The sequence below is a fragment of the Sphaerodactylus townsendi genome, linkage group LG11 (genome assembly GCF_021028975.2).
Source record: "Sphaerodactylus townsendi isolate TG3544 linkage group LG11, MPM_Stown_v2.3, whole genome shotgun sequence".
Lineage (NCBI taxonomy): Eukaryota > Metazoa > Chordata > Lepidosauria > Squamata > Sphaerodactylidae > Sphaerodactylus > Sphaerodactylus townsendi.
In genome coordinates, this window is record NC_059435.1 from 14,588,097 (window position 1) to 14,606,166 (window position 18,070).

Consider the following 18,070-nt stretch of genomic DNA (forward strand, 5'->3'; position numbering starts at 1 on the left):
TCGTCTCCCACTCTTTTGCTTTCGTATCAAGAAAGTGGGAGTATGATTTTCGTCAGACAATCTGCACTTTTGTCTTATTTTTCTATGACTCGTTTTAGAACAAAGAGAGCAGATGCTCCCTAAAAATATATGTAGGGGGAAATTCAGATATTAAGAATATGCTGGAGTTACAAAATGTTGCATCATATTTAAAAAAAATGTAGACCTGGAGCCAAGACAAGTCAAAATGTCCCCATGGTGTCCACATTCTATCTTTGAAATTTATACAGAATTAAAGATTTAACTGGGAGTGAAGTCAACATGGTATAGCCCGACCTTGTGAGATCTTGTGAGATCCATTATTTGGAAGGGAGACCACCAAGGAAGTCTGCAGTGGAAGGCAGTGGCAAACAATCTCTGCTTCTCACTTGCCTTGAAAGCTCCTTGCTGTGATTGCCGTAAGTCAGCTGTGACTTGACCGCACTTTACACACACACGCACAGAGAGATATTTAACTATCCTTTGGTAAATAGACATGGACAGATGACATGCCATCCTGAATGGGTCTAATTTCTCAACTATCTCGATCCCATATTTTAAGCTGAAGGCATCACTGGTCAAGTGGATTGTCCAGTCAATGTTAAAGACACCATTTTAGATTTATACTGGACGTTTCACTGAATCCCTGTTATAGTGCTGAGGTATGCTTTACCCTGCATGGATGTTAAATTCCAGACACACGCGGAATAATGTACTTTCATTCCATTGCACTTTGCAGCTGGATTTTACTGTGCGAAGTAGCCAGATCCTCTTGCAAACAATTGTGAAAGTGGATTGAAAGTGCACTATTCTGCATGTGTAAAAGGGGTCTGAGGTTGAAGAGGAGTGAGCAATCACATCTAATTCAATCACACTAGCCAAGACTGCTTGGGGGGCGGACCTCGAGACAATGCTTCACCCAATAGTCCCGTGGTGGGGAACCTTTGGCACTCCAGATGTTATGGACTACAATTCCCATCAGCCCCTTCCAGCATGGCCAATTGTGGCCATGCTGGAAGAAACGATCAGTACCAATCCTGTATCAACATTATAAGGACCACTCCTGCTCAGTTCTCAGAGATGATAACAGCACACTTAGGAATCTCCACCAGCTATATATCTGTGGACATTTTGCCACAAAAGGCTTTTCTGTTTGTTTACTTCACCCCAAAATGAACCCCAAATAACCACCTAATTCCCAAAGTCTGTCCAGTTAGAATGGATTTTTGAGCCAACCCAGGGGATCCAGGGCGCTGCAGTTTGGTGAGGGAGTTGCGAATTCTGTGTGTGATCGCTTTGCTGTTCCACACTCTCTGACGGAGAGGTGAATGAATCCTTATTAACTCAATTTATATCTGCAGCACAGATTCCCAGCATCCTGAGCTATTTATAGCTACTTCACGTGAAGTCCCCACCATAGTTATACTTTTCTAAGCTCACTGAGGTCAACCAGCTTAAAAGGGTGTAAGTCTGTTTAGGATGGCAAAGTTAAAGTATCAGGGGGAAAGTTTTTCTCTTTTCATGGATGCTGTACCTCTACAAATGATAGTAAATCTGTGCTGGATGAAAGATGAAAGGAAAGAGGAAAACATTAAGATATTTTGTTTTACTTTTCTGAGGCACGTTAGAAACAATCACCAGATCCATTTGTCATGTTCCAGCTTTACCTTCTATTTCCAGTAGCGTCTGACAGGCTGAATGAAGAAAGAGTAAGGGAAGATGAATTGGCAAAGGAAGTGTTTCTGGGCTACCTAGGGGTTGTCTTGCTCAGGACCCAGCTGAACACTGAAAATTATATATATATATATATATGTATACATAGATATGCTGTCATTTTTGTTAAGTGTACGAAATGGGATGTATGTCCTTTTTGCCAGTGTGAAAAAAGAACACAAAACCCAATCTGCCTCTGTGTTGAATATCATCTCTCTTTGATTGTCAGGCTGAAAATAGCTATTGGCACGCAGAAATATTTTCTGACAAAATCTTTAATTGTGAGGATGTTCACTTCTGTTTTTTTTAAAAGCTTCTGTTCAGTGCCATTGTTTTCACAAGTTGCTGTTGCCAACTAAGAATGGCTTCATCCTCCTTTCTACCACTTCTTTCTTAGGCTCATTCCGCACATGCAGAATAATGCACTTTCAAACTGCTTTCGGTGCTATTTGAAGCTGTGCGGAATGGCAAAAACCACTTGCAAACAGTTGTGAAAGTGGTTTGAAAACGCATTATTTTGCGTGTGCGGAAGGGGCCTTACAGATGAACAGATGAAACTACCATATACTGAATCAGGCCTTTTACTTTTCGTCTCTGACACAATGCTATCTAATCTTCCCAACCTGGTTACCTGAGAAAGTTAATTTTTAATTGGAGGCGATATACTGACTGGTCCCATGAAGTGAAATTCAGAAATTAAATGGGAGGCAACTTGATGGATTCGATTCAGCTGAAGATTTGCTCCTGTTGACAAATTCTACCGACTTCCACCAGATGTAAATCTTATGTGCTGTTTTTGAAAACACCATCCAATGAAGGTGTATTCCATTGACTTCACAATGAATGAATCATGCTTATCTTTTTTTTTTGGAGACAGAAATAGAATGGAGCAATCAGCATGCCCCAAATAAAAACAACTTGCAGTCTCTTGAAGAAAATAATTTCCTATCGTTTCTGGGAAAGATCTAAAGAACAGAAAAATTGCTTTTTTTTTTTTTTTTGGTATGCCTACAGGAACTTGTGTATCAATAGAAGTCCTCCATATGGAATAACAGCCTGCTCTTGAAACTGAGGAGAGTTTTCAAAGCAAATTCTTACATCATATGGGGGTAAGTTCTGCATGGTGTACGAACAGCTGCAGACTTATCCCTTACCTGTCATGAAGCTGTGGTAGTCAACGGGCTTTTCTGCACAATTCATTTAAAATGTTTTGAGGCAGGAAATAAAAAGTTTCCTGCATGGTGTTCTGCATTCTATCTATCTATATGTCTGTCTGTCTGTCTGTCTATCATCCATCATCATCATCATCATCATCATCCACCCACCCACCCACCCACCCACCCATCCATCCATCCATCCATCCATCCATCCATCCATCCATCCATCCATCCATCCATCCATCCATCCATCCATCCATCCATCCATCCATCCATCCATCCATCCATCCATCCATCCATCCATCCATCCATCCATCCATCCATCCATCCATCCATCCATCCATCCATTTATTTATTTTACAACCGCCCACCCCCGAAGGGGCATGGTACCCCTCCCCCTCCCTTCACTAGGGTGGGTGGGCCATGTCCAGATGCTGGGCCCCTCCCCCTCCCTCCCTTGCATGCCCTCCCTCCCTCCCTTTTTAAAACGATTCTCTGGCTGATACGTTTTGGAAACATCTTCAGTTACTTTGCAATCTATTGACTATGCTTCCCACACTTTTCGGCTTCCCCGAACACCCTCTTTGGTGCCATTTTCTGAGCGTGCTCAGTTCCCCTGCATCTGTTTATTTGCAGCATTTTTTCTGTTTGTTCTTTTATTTGGGAGGGGCAGTCTTTGAGGCATTGAGTATACAAGGAGTATAGAATGCAGCATGAGGCTGTGAAGCTCTGATTCAACACAGATCTTTTTAAAAAGAGGAAAAATCACATCATGGCGACCAGGAATCCTTTCAAGGGGCTGAATGCAAACTAAAGGTGGGGATTGAAAATGTTTTACAGCTGTTTTAGGAGATCTGGGCAGAACGAGCCAACCTAAGCTACCCCACAGGATTGTTGTGAAGATAAGATGGTATATGCTTATCTTAACAAATTGTGTGTTCTGACTCAAGCTCCTTGGAGGGAGAATGGGATAAATATCGGTGCACCAGTTAGACTTTGGGATTAAGATCCAGGAGACCAAATCCTCACTCATCCATGAAGCTCACTGGCTGACCTCGGGCCAATCACTCATGCTCATCCTAATCTACCTCACAGGTTGTTGTGAGGATAAAATGCAAGAGAGGAGAGTGATAGAAGCCCTTTCAGACCCCCACTGGGGAGACAGGCAGGATTTGAATGAAGCAAAATAAAATTTAAGGTGAAAAACCGTGAATGGCGCTTCTTGACTTGTTTGTGGGTTCAACCTTCACTAATTTTAGACGGTCCCATTTATTCTTAGGCACTGTGACAAAGCGCAAGTGCAGAGCTCACAATGAGATTTGCGTCACAATGAGATTGGCCACTTTAAATAATTAGCTATGTTTTTCCTTGCAATTTGCACTAGTAACGTGCAGGGTCTCCGCTACTGAAGCATATACTATGCAATATTTTGTTATCTTTTTGCAGCACGCCCGTTGTAGTCTTTCAAACTGCCTCCTCCTTGTCACGATATTGGCCAAAAAATCTTCCAGATAGGTAATAATACAGCACAGACTATCATGGTCTCTTGCTTCCTTGTCATGTCATTTACCTATATGGCTTATCAGCAGCTGCATATTTGCAAACAGGGGATGTTACTGTATGACAAATCTGGCTTCACCTTTATCTGGTGAACCAGGTTTGTTTCCCCTCTCCTCCATGTGAAGTCTGCTGGATGACCTTGGGCTAGTTACAGTTCTCTCAGAACTCTCTCGGCCCCACCTTTCCCTCCCAAAGTGTCTGTCGTGGGGAGAGGAAGGGAATGAGGTTGTAAGCCACTCTGAGACTCCTTGGGGTTGAGAAAAGCGGGGTATAAATCCAAACTCCTCTTCTTATGATCAAAGCATGTGACTGGCCCGAGGTAACCAAGCAAGCTTCTATGGCGTAGTGGATATCTGAACCTAGATCTCCCAGATCCTACCCAAATACTCTTGGACTCAACTGGCTGTATTATTTTGATCCACCTAATGTAGGCACTTAATGATCGCCACCTACCAAATAAAGCCATGCAGTAAAGTTTGAGGGTCACCCTCTCTGCCATTCTGTTTAACGATTCTTCAGTTTGGGTGCTGTGTGGTTTCCGGGCTGTGTGGCTGTGTTCTAGCAGCATTCTCTCCTGACGTTTCGCCTGCATCTGTGGCTGGCATCTTCAGAGGATCTGATGTTGGGAAAGCAAGTGGAGTATATGTACCTGTTTGGAGTGTCCAGGGTGGGTTAAGAAACATTGTCTGTGAGTAACAAAGAAGACAACCAGGTCAATAGTTGAGGGCATCTGAATAGAATTATGAGCATGGGAGTAACAATGGAGATAGCAAGGTCACTGGTGGGAGCGTCTGAATAGAAGTATCCTGGCCTTTGTTTCCTTTGTCTATAGTCATCCTATGTTTGTGTGGAGCTGGTTAGACACTGTCTTGACTCTAGTATTTTTCAACACTGGCTGCCAAGTTCTGTTCATTTTCATAGTTTCTTCCTTTCTGTTAAAATTGTCCATGTGCTTATGGATTTCAATGGCTTCTCTGTGTAGTCTGACGTAGTGGTTTTCAGAGTGGTCCAGAATTTCTGTTTTTTCAAATAATATTCTATGTCCAGGTTGGCTTATCATGTGTTCCGCTATTGCTGATTTTTCTGGCTGAAATAGTCTGCAGTGCCTTTCGTGTTCTTTGATACGTGTCTGAGCCTGCGTTTGGTGGTTCCTATGTAGACTTGTCCACAGCTGCATGGTGTGCGGTAGACTCCTGCAGTAGCTAGAGGATCCCTCTTATCCTTTGCTGAACGTAGCATCTGTTTAATTTTCTTAGTGGGTCTGTAGATTGTTTGTAGGTTATGCTTCTTCATCAGTTTTCCTATGCGGTCAGTGGTTCCCTTGATGTATGGTAAGAACACTTTCCCTCTAGATTCTTCAGTTCCATGAATGAAAATAATTTCATCTTCTGTGTCCTTAAAAAGCATCACCAGAGATATATAACAAGAATCATTGTTCATTAGTAGTAGATTCCAATTCCTTTTTTCAAAGGAAAGGGGGTGGCCCGCCTAGAGATCACAAGAATCAATGTTAAACAAGAGATTTCTTCTCCCATTGTCCCTGCAAAAATTCCAGGAAAACAGTGAAAAGGAGCTTTGTCAACCCTATCGCATGGAACAAAACTAACCGTATTTAACTTCCAAGGACACAGGAAATGGACAGTAAATCATCCAATTAAAGCCTGAAGCTTACTTATTGTTTATACATTTATTGATTTTTCTTTCTCATATTGTCCAACTCTTTCAATCATCAGCCCTTCGCTTGCGCTCCCTGACTCCGAGACAAAATAATAGACTCCTATTGAACAAAAGGTTCAATTTATAGAAGGAATAAGAGTGCCATTCTAGATGAAAGAAGCCGCTTTCCACTCCAAGGAAGGATAAACAATTGTTAGACAGGGTGTTGTGAGTTTTCCAGATTGTATGGCTGTGTTCCAGTAGTATTCTTTCCTGATGTATCTGTGGTTGTATCTGTATCACCTGTATCTGTGGTTGGCAACTTCAGAGGATCCTCTATTGATCACCTCAGAGACAGGGATTGGCAGAAGACTCATCTTTACATGTTACAAAGTAAGGAATATAATACTTGTATTACACCAGTATACCATGTAGTCAAAGGGCCTTTCCCCACTTATGGTTTGCGGCGCGCTACTCTCAGCGCGAGCGATTTCCGCCGCAGGGTCATGTTCCCCACTGCCCCGTGCTTTGCCGTTTCTTCAGCGTCAGAAATGATGCGCTGAGGCATTGTTGATGTCGAGCTCGCGTTGTTATTGCTGCCGGACTCATTAGAGAATGCTGGACCACGCGCTATTTGGGGAGAGTAGCGCAAAGCAAATGGTAAGTGGGGAAAGGCCCAAAGTATCCTATGTTCTCTACCAACAGAGACGTAAGCAGGAACAAACCATAATCGTAGTCCTTCCTCTGCCACTATCCCTGGCAGCCCCCACACTTGAGCAGATTCCACACGGGCCAAAATCAGCAGCGTGAGGACAGGAAAAATACCGTTTGGGGGGGAGAACTTAGCACAGCTACCGCTGCTGAAGCGAAGCTGCAATGTCCTATTTCCCCCCAAAACGGTGTATTTGTGACTTAGGTTGATTCCGCATGGGCCAAAAACAGCAGTGTGAAAACGGTTTGAAAACGTTGCAAAAGGGTTTAAAACGGTGTAAAAGTAAAAGTTTTCACACCGTTTTCACACCGCTGTTTTTGGCCCATGCGGAATCAGCCTTACTAAACAAGCGAGTCTTTTCAAAAACACCGCTCTGCAACCGGCGCCAAGTGAACGGCTGGGCAGGAGGCACTTCTGCTCTGGCCCCACTTGCATTTTTAAAATTTTCCAGTTCCCGTCTGCGTAGCCACGCAGGCACACAGGGTTGTATCGGGGCCTCGCGGGGTGTCAGTGTGGCTGTGGGGGTTCATGTGTGCATTCCTGTGTAGCTATGCAGGAATGGGTGGCCAACAACCCCCCCCCCCCGCTGTGCCTCCATGTGAAGGCCCATGGCTTGCATGCTGTCCACAGGATGCCTGGCCATGTGTTTGCCCTGAGGTTGCAGCATTTTCATTGACACTGACTTCGCTCTGCTGTTTTTGGCCCATTTGGAATCCTCCTTGGAAATGATTGCAATAACTTGCCCTGAGCTGACAAAAAGGAGACATATAATTCTACCTGTTTGTTGAATTTAAAGGAAAGCCTGGGGGTATTCACCCACGTTTTTGTCACAGAGTTGAATTTACGCAAGAGAAAGCCTGCTACAGAGGCCAGCAAGGTGCGGCTAAGCACTGGCTGAGCACAGCTGAAAACAATTACCACTGCACACAGAAGTTTAACTGTGAGGAAAAACTTTATCAACAGTGCAGATATTTACAGTGCATACAGGACCTCCAACAGCAAACGGGCAGCATGCCCTGCAGCAACAGGTAATCCCTAAGAGCTAGTGCTGGTAAGCAAGCACTTCTTTTATATACAAAGTAACCAATCATAATGAAGAACAGCTGACTGGTTTCAGCTGGTTCTGACAAGGTGCTGGGAGGAGCAGCTGTCAGACTAGATCAGTTTGATCTACTTCTCTGCTCTCAAGATGTATACAGGTATTTTGGATACTGTAACAGTTTTTTCCAGCAAGACAAGGGGTGTCTACAATAGACCCTACCGTGCCTGAATTGTGGCCTAAATACTGTCCTACGTTGTCCTCATGCAGGAAAAACTGGGTTCGGAATTAAAATACCAATCCGATAGCATCCGTTTCCCTCCTTGATGTTGTTCATGGAGCTTCTCCGGTTTTGAAAATGTTTCTGGTGAAGGCTAATAATTTCTCTCAAAGTATGTAACTTAGAGGCTTCTCCAGACTCCTTTAACTGAATCTGAAGATTATTCACAAACATACCAGCAGACGCAGCGATGAGGGCAAGAACGGCCTCTGGTTTTTTACTCCCTCCTTAGTAGGAACATGAAGGAGGCTCTTTACGATCCAATTAGTGCCTCCAGGAACCTTCTAATTGCTTTCAAAAGCACTTACAGCATCAGGGGAAAAGGAAACAAAGGATGGGTAAACTTCTGAAAAATACATGTATACATTATTTTCACTGCTGCTTCAGCAACCCCAGTAGATATAATTCTACATGTTGGTTGAACTGAAAGGCCTCAGCTACCATTTCGTGAGGAAGTTTCTGACAACTGTTCCATTGAGCGCTGCTCAAAAATACGGGAAACAGCATTATTTATTCCCAGTGGAAAATTTACTCTCCTCAAGAAAATTCTTTTGCCCTCTTGAATTACTTTCTTTGTCAGAATAAAAGCTCTGTATTCACAAAAAAGGGTGTCAGCAGCTACACGTGACTCAAAAAGTCTCTTTTAATTGGTTAGTGAATGAAACGGTCACTTATGTTGGATAATCTCCTTGGAGAGATTTACCTTAGCATTACAAGCAGAGTGCACAAAGCACAGAGGAGTGTCCCCAAACATGTATGTGTGCGCGTTGGCACAAAGAAAAGTCGGAGTCATTCGTAATTTCTAATCTAATAAAAAGAGCGTTTATTAGTGTACTCCATTCCAGATAGAAAGAGGGAGAGATAGGTTCAGTAATCTAATCTATCTAGCTGGATGGGGATGGATGTATTCAGCATCCATCCTCCCTAGGCATTGTGCAATAGTACTGTGGCAAGGGAACAGAGAAGGAAGAAGGAGTGAGCCAGAAGGAAGGAAGTCCCTAAGAGTATCAGTCTAACTTCAAAGGGATAGTGACGTGTCAGCATGATAGAGTAAAGGTGTCAATCTCTATGTCCTTATCTAGCATCAGACTTACTGGTAAAGGGGTCAATGCTATCAGTCACAGACCAGGAAAGGGATCTGGGCGTCTTAGTTGATAGTTCCATGGGAATGTCAACTCAATGCATGGCAGCTGTGAAAAAGGCAAACTCTATGGTGGGGATAATTAGGAAAGGAATTGAGAATAAAACTGCAAAGATTGTCATGCCCTTATATAAAGCAGTGGTGCGACCGCACTTGGAGTACTGTGTCCAGTTCTGGTCGCCACATCTCAAAAAGGATATTGAAGAGATAGAAAAAGTGCAGAGAAGGGCAACAAGGTTGATTGAGGGACTGGAGCACCTTCCTTTAGTTTGGAGAGGAGACATCTTAGGGACGATATGATTGAAGTCTATAAAATTATGCATGGGGTAGAAAATGTTGACAGAGAGAAATTTTTCTCTCTTTCTCACAATACTAGAACCAGGGGGCATTCATTGAAAATGCTGGGGGGAAGAATTAGGACTAATAAAAGGAAACACTTCTTCACGCAATGTGTGATTGGTGTTTGGAATATGCTGCCACAGGAGGTGGTGATGGCCACTAACCTGGATAGCTCTAAAAGGGGCTTGGACAGATTTATGGAGGAGAAGTCGATCTCTGGCTACCAATCTTGATCCTTCTTGATCTGAGGTTGCAAATGCCTTAGCAGACCAGGTGCTCGGGAACAGTAGCAGCAGAAGGCCATTGCTTTCACATCCTGCATGTGAGCTCCCAAAGGCACCTGGTGGGCCACTGCGAGTAGCAGAGAGCTGGACTAGATGGACTCTGGTCTGATCCAGCTGGCTTGTTCTTATGTTCTTAACCCCCTCTGTGTTTGAGGCAGGAAACAGCATATGATTCTTCACTTCCAACAATCTGAAGGTTAGCTTGAAAGCTACGATAAGTCAATTTCCCATTATTTTTTGCTTTCTGTAATGTCATGTTTACAGACATTGCGCTCAGAGCAACTGTATTACTGCTGTAAGTGGCGTTGCCAACTCTGGGTTGGGAAATTCCTGGAGATTTGGGGGTGAAGCTTGGAAAGTATGGGTTTTGCCACCGGCCACCCTCCAAAACAGCCGTTTTCTTCAGGGGAACTGATTTCTCTAGTCTGGAGATCAGCCATAGTTCCAGGAAATCTCCAGGTTCCACCTGGGGGTTGGCAACCCAAGCAATAAGGATGGGACATGTTTTATATTAATGCAAGTTGCAGTCTACTACCTTTCTTTTTTTCTTTTTTAAAAATATTTTTATTGTATAGTTTGAAATAATCGTCCCATTTACATCTTTCTGATACAATTTCCAAACAATACATTTTCCATTTTTTTCCTCCCACCCTCCCCTAATATTATGTTTTACTTTTCTTTAACCAAACAGCAGTAAGTTCATTCGTTGTTGTCTTCTTGTCCATGGCCCCTTCCGCACACGCAAACTAATGCATTTTCAAACCACTTTCACAACTGTTTGCAAGTGGATTTTGCTATTCCGCACAGCTTCAAAGAGAACTGAAAGCAGTTTGAAAGTGCATTATTCTGCATGTGCGGAATGAGCCCATATGTCTTCTTTGACTCCCGTCTCCTTCATCCAATTCTCTTAACTGGTCCATATCTTCATTATTTCATTTTGTTTTTCTTGCCATGTTTAATTCTTTGATAATATTTCAAAAATGTCTAATGTCACTTGTTCTCATATATATTCCAACAATTTCTGAATCGTCCATTTTCTCTTATCTTTCCATCCGAACGCTATCACTGCATGTATTGCTCTAATCAACGTTTTATACATATTTCTATAGTGTATATCTATTTTTTCATCATCAATTATTCCTATAAATAATAGATCATTTCTTAATTCCACTTTATTTTTCACCAATTTCTCTATCCATAGCAATTCCTTTTCCCAGAATCTTTTTTACTTCTTTGCATTCAATCCACATATGGCTATAATGTGCATCTTGGTCTCCACAGTGCCAACATTTTGGGGATGTCTACTACCTTTCTTCATTTTTACACACTTCAGGTTGGATCTCTGGTCAGCTTTTTCACTCTGTTGTGATGCACAATAATTCATCCAATTATTCTCCAGTCCACAACCCCTGTTCCCCATGGCTCCCATATATAGAAGCATAGCTCTTTTGGGGGCTTTTTCTTTTCACACCAGCAGAATAATAAGTTGAACCCAAACCTACCTATTTTAGCTACATACTTCAGAGCAACTCTTTCAGATCCAAAAAAGATGTTAACTTTTTATTGAACATTTGAAATGGTTCTAAATTGTATAACGAATGCCTACATCTTTCTTTGTCTTCTTCCCAATTCTGCTCTAACTTCCTGCCAAAAATATTAACTTTTCTTGGGTTGTTCAGTCATACTAGAGTGAGTAAATTACAGGAAACTGCATAGCTTGTCTTTCTAGCAGTCTGGCTTTATATCCAGAATCAAGCACATACATGTTAACCGAGTTCTACAAACTGGATCACAAATAGTTACCTATTCTCGCCTTGCCCCCTGGGAACTGTAGGTCAATCCAGTAAGTCTGAGATTTGCCATGATAAATGTTGTCTTGTGGTCTTTGGGACCCATCTGTGGCCCCTTCCGCACATGCAGAATAATGAACTTTCAATCCACTGTCACAATTTTTTGCAAGCGGATTTTGCTATTCCGCCCAGCAAAATCCAGCAGCAAATTGCATTGAAAGTGGATTGAAAGGGCATTATTCTGCATGTGCGGAAGGGGCCTGTGAGAAGTCGTTACATTTAAACGGACAGAAGGAGAGTAAAACATCTTTGACTGAATTAAAGCAGTGCATTAACCACTGAATCACAGCGCTACTTGTTGTTCCCTTACAATGTTCTATATTGGCCTACAGAATCTGGTATTGGACCCAGATGTGCAGAGGTTCCATCTGGTGAATAACCAGAGGACACGTCTTGGAATTAAAATGGGTTGCAGCCCTTTTATTGAGGCAGAAGCTGGGCACGCAAGAGGAGTGCATCCGTTTTGTGGCCGGTCAGCACCCCTGGCTGATCCCAGCCCCACACCCCAATCCATATTGGGGAGGACAGGAGGTACTGCGCCACCTGGGTGCCCACCTGCTGTGGCCCCTTCCTGCTGGGATGTCAGGCTCAAATTGCAGAGGCCTCCGCAACATGCACCATGAGCCAGCCCCACTCCAAGCCTCTTATGGAAGCCCCCAACCACAGGGAGGACCGGCGCACAAGCTCGGCCTCCTCCTAAAGATGCACTCCTCTGCCCAAACCACCAAGGCTGTGACAAAGTGAGCAGCACAAAACCCTGCTCAAATAGGGAGGGAAGGTGGGTGCTGCCTAATATATAGGAAGCGTGCTCCACCCCTAACACTCGTGCGCATCACGCGATTAGGCCAGGTGTGGCTCAGCCACACGGCCGGCCCAGGGCACTCATGCTCACTGCTCCGGAGCTCACCATGTGCCTTGCCCCCTGTCGCAATTGCAGCCCAGTTGATTCTGGGGCAGTTATTTCTCAGCCGGTCACCCATCTAAGTACTAACTAGGCCCAACCTTGCTTAGCTTCCAAGATCATACAAGATTGGGTGTGTTCAGGGTGGTCTGTGTTGCTTCCCAGTAGGGAACACTTACCGAACTGCTGTTAAAAGGGGGTAACTCGCTTACTGACAAGGGCCAAATCCCCACTGAAAATTTAATCTAGATACAGCCAAGTTTCAAAAGAATCGGCACCTTTTCATCCAGGTTCCAACATCCTCACTGCACCATGTTTCTAGTGAAGACATCTAGGCCTGTCCCTTGGGCAGGGGGTGCCTGCTGTTACGGGTGCAATTGTTAAGCTAGCAGCACCAAAACTTCAGAGGATCTTTAGGAGATCCTCCTGATGATACCACCCAGGTTTGGTGAAGTTTGGTTCATGGGGGCCAAAGTTATGGGCCCTCAAAAGTGCAGCCCCATCTCCTATTAGCTCCCATTGGAGTGTATTTTCAAAAAGGTGCATATGCAAACAGGTCCAGGAAAATCCTGTGATAAGGAGGGGGAAGAGCACCAGAAACGGGACTGATCTGTGTTCTGCGCAGTTCGGCTGTGAGGAGATCTTGAGGGAACCTGGATATTTCGGTGACTATCCCAGGATTAATCGCTAGTGAGGATATCACCAAGGACACAGTACGTTCTCTTTTAGTTGAGCACTCTCACACAACGATGGAGATAGCCAAGTTTCTCTCAATCGCTATGAGGTTAGGTGACTCAAAGTGCAATTTTTGGTAACTTTTTTATGCTTAGTGCCAATAAAGGGTGTTAATGTTGATTGTTCTATATTTGAATAATAATGCTATATTTGAATAATCTTCTTCCTCTTCCTCTTCTTCTTACTGGGGTTGCCATAAGTCAATTGCGACTTGATGGCATTTACATAAATAAAGAAGAAGAAGAAGAAGAAGAAGAAGAGGAGGAGGAGGAGGAGGAGGAGTTTGGATTTATATCCCCCCCTTTCTCTCCTGTAGGAGACTCAAAGGGGCTTACAATCTCCTTGCCCTTCCCCCCTCACAACAAACACCCTGTGAGGTAGGTGGGGCTGAGAGAGCTCCGAGAAGCTGTGACTCGCCCAAGGTCACCCAGCTGGCGTGTGTCGAAGTGCACAGGTTAATCTGAATTCCCCAGATAAGCCTCCGCAGCTCAGGTGGCAGGGCGGGGAATCAAACCCGGTTCCTCCAGATTAGATACATGAGCTCTTAACCTCCTATGCCACTGCTGCTCATTCTGAGATCTGTTAACAGCAACATATTTTGTCTCCAAACACCTGATGTTAAATTAGTGCTTAGCAGCTTTTCAAAATCTTCAGCTGCTCCTTTTAGCATTTTATTTGATAGACCCAATTAGATAACCCAGAGCCGTAGTGAGGGGGAATTGTGCCCGGGGCACGTCTGTGCCCTGTGCCCCTGCCATGGCCTCGCACGCCCCTGCCCCACCCCGCCCCCTGCCCCACACTGGCGCACACCTGGTACAAGACGCCCCCTGCCCCCTGGGCGCTACGTCACTGAGATAAGCTTTTCAATTATCAATCTTCCTCTGTACCTTTAGTCAAATATCTTAATACCAATTTTTGTTCCCCAGATCTCTTTTTATTTGGATAAAATGGCTTGACCTCTGGTTTTATCATGCCAAAACATGTTTAATGATCATTCCTTCAAGAAATTCCAGAAGTATAGAACCTATTGGTTTCAAAACCGTCGTATCTTCGAGACCGCATCACCCTACATGTCCCTGTATGGTCTCTTCGTTCAGCGGAGGCCAACTTACTGGTGGTCCCTGGCCCCTCGATGATACGGCTGGCCTCCACACGGGCCAGGGCCTTTACAGCTCTGGCCCCAGCCTGGTGGAACGCTCTTCCACCAGCTGTCCGGGCCCTGCGGGATCTTACTGAATTCCGCAGGGCCTGCTAGACAGAGCTGTTCTGCCGGGCCTTTGGAGGAACCAGCCGTTGATGGTGCCCCCCCCCCTCAGCCTTTTACACCTGTGCCTTTTGCCACCTTGGGACTTGCTGTTCTTCCCTCTTGATAGAGGATTTAAAAAGGAATTGTCGGGCACCATCTTGAAAACTAATCCAGTTATTATGTTTAGTTCATTTTTATCGCTGCTTTTAATGGTTTTAGCTGTTTTACTTTATATATGGTGGTTATTGTACTGAGCCCTTCGGGAATGGGGCAGTATAGAAATCTAAATAAATAAATAAATAAATAAATAAATAAAATGGCTGGCTAATAGTTCATAAATTTAACATAGCACCCATCTTTCCCAGTGATTTATTGTCTTCTGGGCTGAAGGTTTGATCAGGAAGCGAATATTTTGTCAGGATTCATGGTCCATGTTATTATGAATATAGAAAAGATCGGAAACAAGGAATGTAAATGACAAAGAAAGGAAGGGACTGAAATGGCTTAAGTAGTCAATACTTGGGGCCTCCAAGTACAAATAATCTGAAGTTCAGCCATGTAAAGCAGAATAAAATCTCCCAAGTCACACAGGTCGGCCTCTGAAAATGGCAGGTCCATACTGAACTTTCCCCTTTCCTCTCTGCAATAAATAACACATTGCCTTCTGTGCTGATATCATTATTCTGTGTATTTTCCGACCCACCTTTTATATCGCCACTGATGGAGATCAGCAACACCACAGATTAATGATTTTTTAAAAGAAAACTGACATGCTGCCTTTTTCGAGATCTGCACAGTTCAGACCGTAAAACCAATCTGACAAAGTAATAAAACTTAGTTCACAAGGATAAGCATTAAAAAAAGGAGTCCAGGCATGAAAACAGGGACCAACGTTCAACAGCCTTACGTGATATTCATAAAACAGACCATAATAATGCTGAACGAGATGGGATCTAGGGCTACTAGCTGTTGGCAACCTCAGAAGACTGGGGGAATGCAGACTTATGTGTATAACTGGAAGCAATATATTGGCTGTATAACTGGAAGTGGGCCGCATAACTGGAAGTGATGTCATGGCTTCCCTCTCTCCATAGAAAGAGGCAGTGGAGATAGGAGATTGCCTGTCAAAGCAAGCAGCCTGGACAGTCTAAAGGGAATCCCTCAGATTAAAGTCTGGGTGAAAATAAATGTTTTGACCTAGTGTGTAAAGGAGAGTCAAGTCAGATGCCAAGCAAGCCTGAAGTAGGTGGGCCTTTGAAAGGCAAGGGGCCACCAATGACATAGCCCCCTCTCTGGCTATCTTATACCTAGTCTCTGTGGGTGAGGGCAATCCAGGGCTTGGGTGTGAAGAGGATTTTGATTGGCAGGCAAGCATCAGAACACAAGTTGTCGTAGAACACATTGCAAATGGAGGAGGAGACAGTCATTTTGGTTGTGGCAGCCATTTTGTGTTTCCTGTACTCTTTGCCTCTTTTCTTTCCTGAGCTGGAAATAGAGGTTTGTAGGTTTGTCAGCACTGTCCACTGTCTTCAATATGCTTAGAAGGTGTAACTGTTTAGGATTGCAGGGGTACTGAATTGTAGGAAGGAATATGGTAAAACATGCTGAACAGCCATGAATAGGCCTGTGATGCCCCCCTCCCCACCTTCTATATTTCTTCAGGCAGGGAGACCATGCACTCAAGTTTTTCTATCTTTCTCCTGTCAGGGACTGAGCAGCTTCTAACATGGTAGCAGGGGCGTAACGAGGCAGCCCTGGGCAAACTGTAGCCCTGGGCAAAACCTGAGTTGGATGCCCCCCCCCCCCCCATGGGCGGCCACTCCACCACTACCAATTTTTTTTGCACCAGGACATTGGTGCCTGCAGGGGGTGCATTTTTAGACATATCAGCACCACAATTTCAGCACATCATCAGGAGACTGTCCTTATGCTACTCCCCAGGTTTGGTGAGGTTTGGTTCAAGGAGTCCAAAGTAATGGACTCCCAAAGGGGGTGCCCCATCCCCCATTGTTTCCAATGGGAGCTAATAGGAGATGGGGGCTACAGTTTTGAGGGTCCATAACTTTGGCCCCCCTGAACCAAACTGCACCAAACCTGGGGGTATCATCAGGGCAGTCTCCTGATGAGACCCTGAAAGTTTTGAGACTGTGCCTTCAGAAATGTCCCCCCCCCACCCCAGCCTGCAACCCCCATGGACAGCAATACAGAAAACTCAAAGATTCTTGGGCAAATTTCTGGGATGTTCCTGCAAGGGGCGCATTTTTGGATGTATCAGCACCAAAGTTTTAGGGTATCATCTGGAAACTGTCCTTATGGTACCCCCAAAGTTTGGTGCAGTTTGGTTTAGGGGGTCCAAAGTTATGGACCCTCAAAGGGGGTGCCCCATCCCCCATTCTTTGCGAAGGAGATGGGGGCACCCTCTTTGGGAGTCCATAACTTTGGACTCCCTGAACCAAACCTCACCAAACTTGGGGGGTAGCATAAGGACAGTCTCCTGATGATACACTGAAATTTTGGTGCCGCTAGCCTAAAAACTGCGCCCCCTGCAGGCCACAAATGGAAAACCACTAAAACACCCAAAAACGAACCCAGCATTTTGATGCCCCCCACAAGGTGATGCCCTGGGCAGCTGCCCACCTTGCCCAATGGGCATTACGCCAGTGCATGGTAGCTTGGATAACAAGAAACACTTTCCCTCAGCTCTGTTACAGTTCTCAGAAGGCATATAATGCCCATTGACTTTTATTTCTCTTTTCCACAGGCACTTTCCTTGCAAAGGCACAAATAAAATTAATACTTGAGGCAAATATAAACGTAGATTAACATATTAATTTAACAGACAGGAGATGGTAAAGAGAAAATAATTTGGAGATGGATGTGCATGAGTTATACCAGGCAGGATAAATATCTATACACTATTCACAGAAAAATTTGGCACAGAGATTTATAGTTTTTGGTTTCTTTAGCACAGCACTTAAGATTACTTAGTTCAGTTTAGTTGAGATGTTAGTTTCATAGATATTTCAGTATGTACAGTTGCTTTGCTTAGATGTTCTGGCTTATGGCTATTCCTATTCTAACACTGGCTTGGCATTTTTTTTACTGTACTTTTACATAGCTCTCACAGTTAGGTAAAACTCTCAAAAATAAACCATAGACTCTTTGCTGAGGCAAACTTAAAGCAAGTTCCTATACTCCAAACCCACTGGTACACTAGAATCCTCCTCTCTTTAGAAGCAGTTCTTATCCAGTTTTATAAAGTCTTCAACTTGGCTCTCCAATAAACCTAACCCACCACTACAGGCTCTCTGCTTGCAATTGCTTTCACACTGCACTCAGGCTGATAATTAGTAGAATCAGTCACTCTTTTTGACTGATTTAATCCTCTCAGAGGCTCATTCCGCACATGCAGAATAATGCATTTTCAAACTGCTTTCAG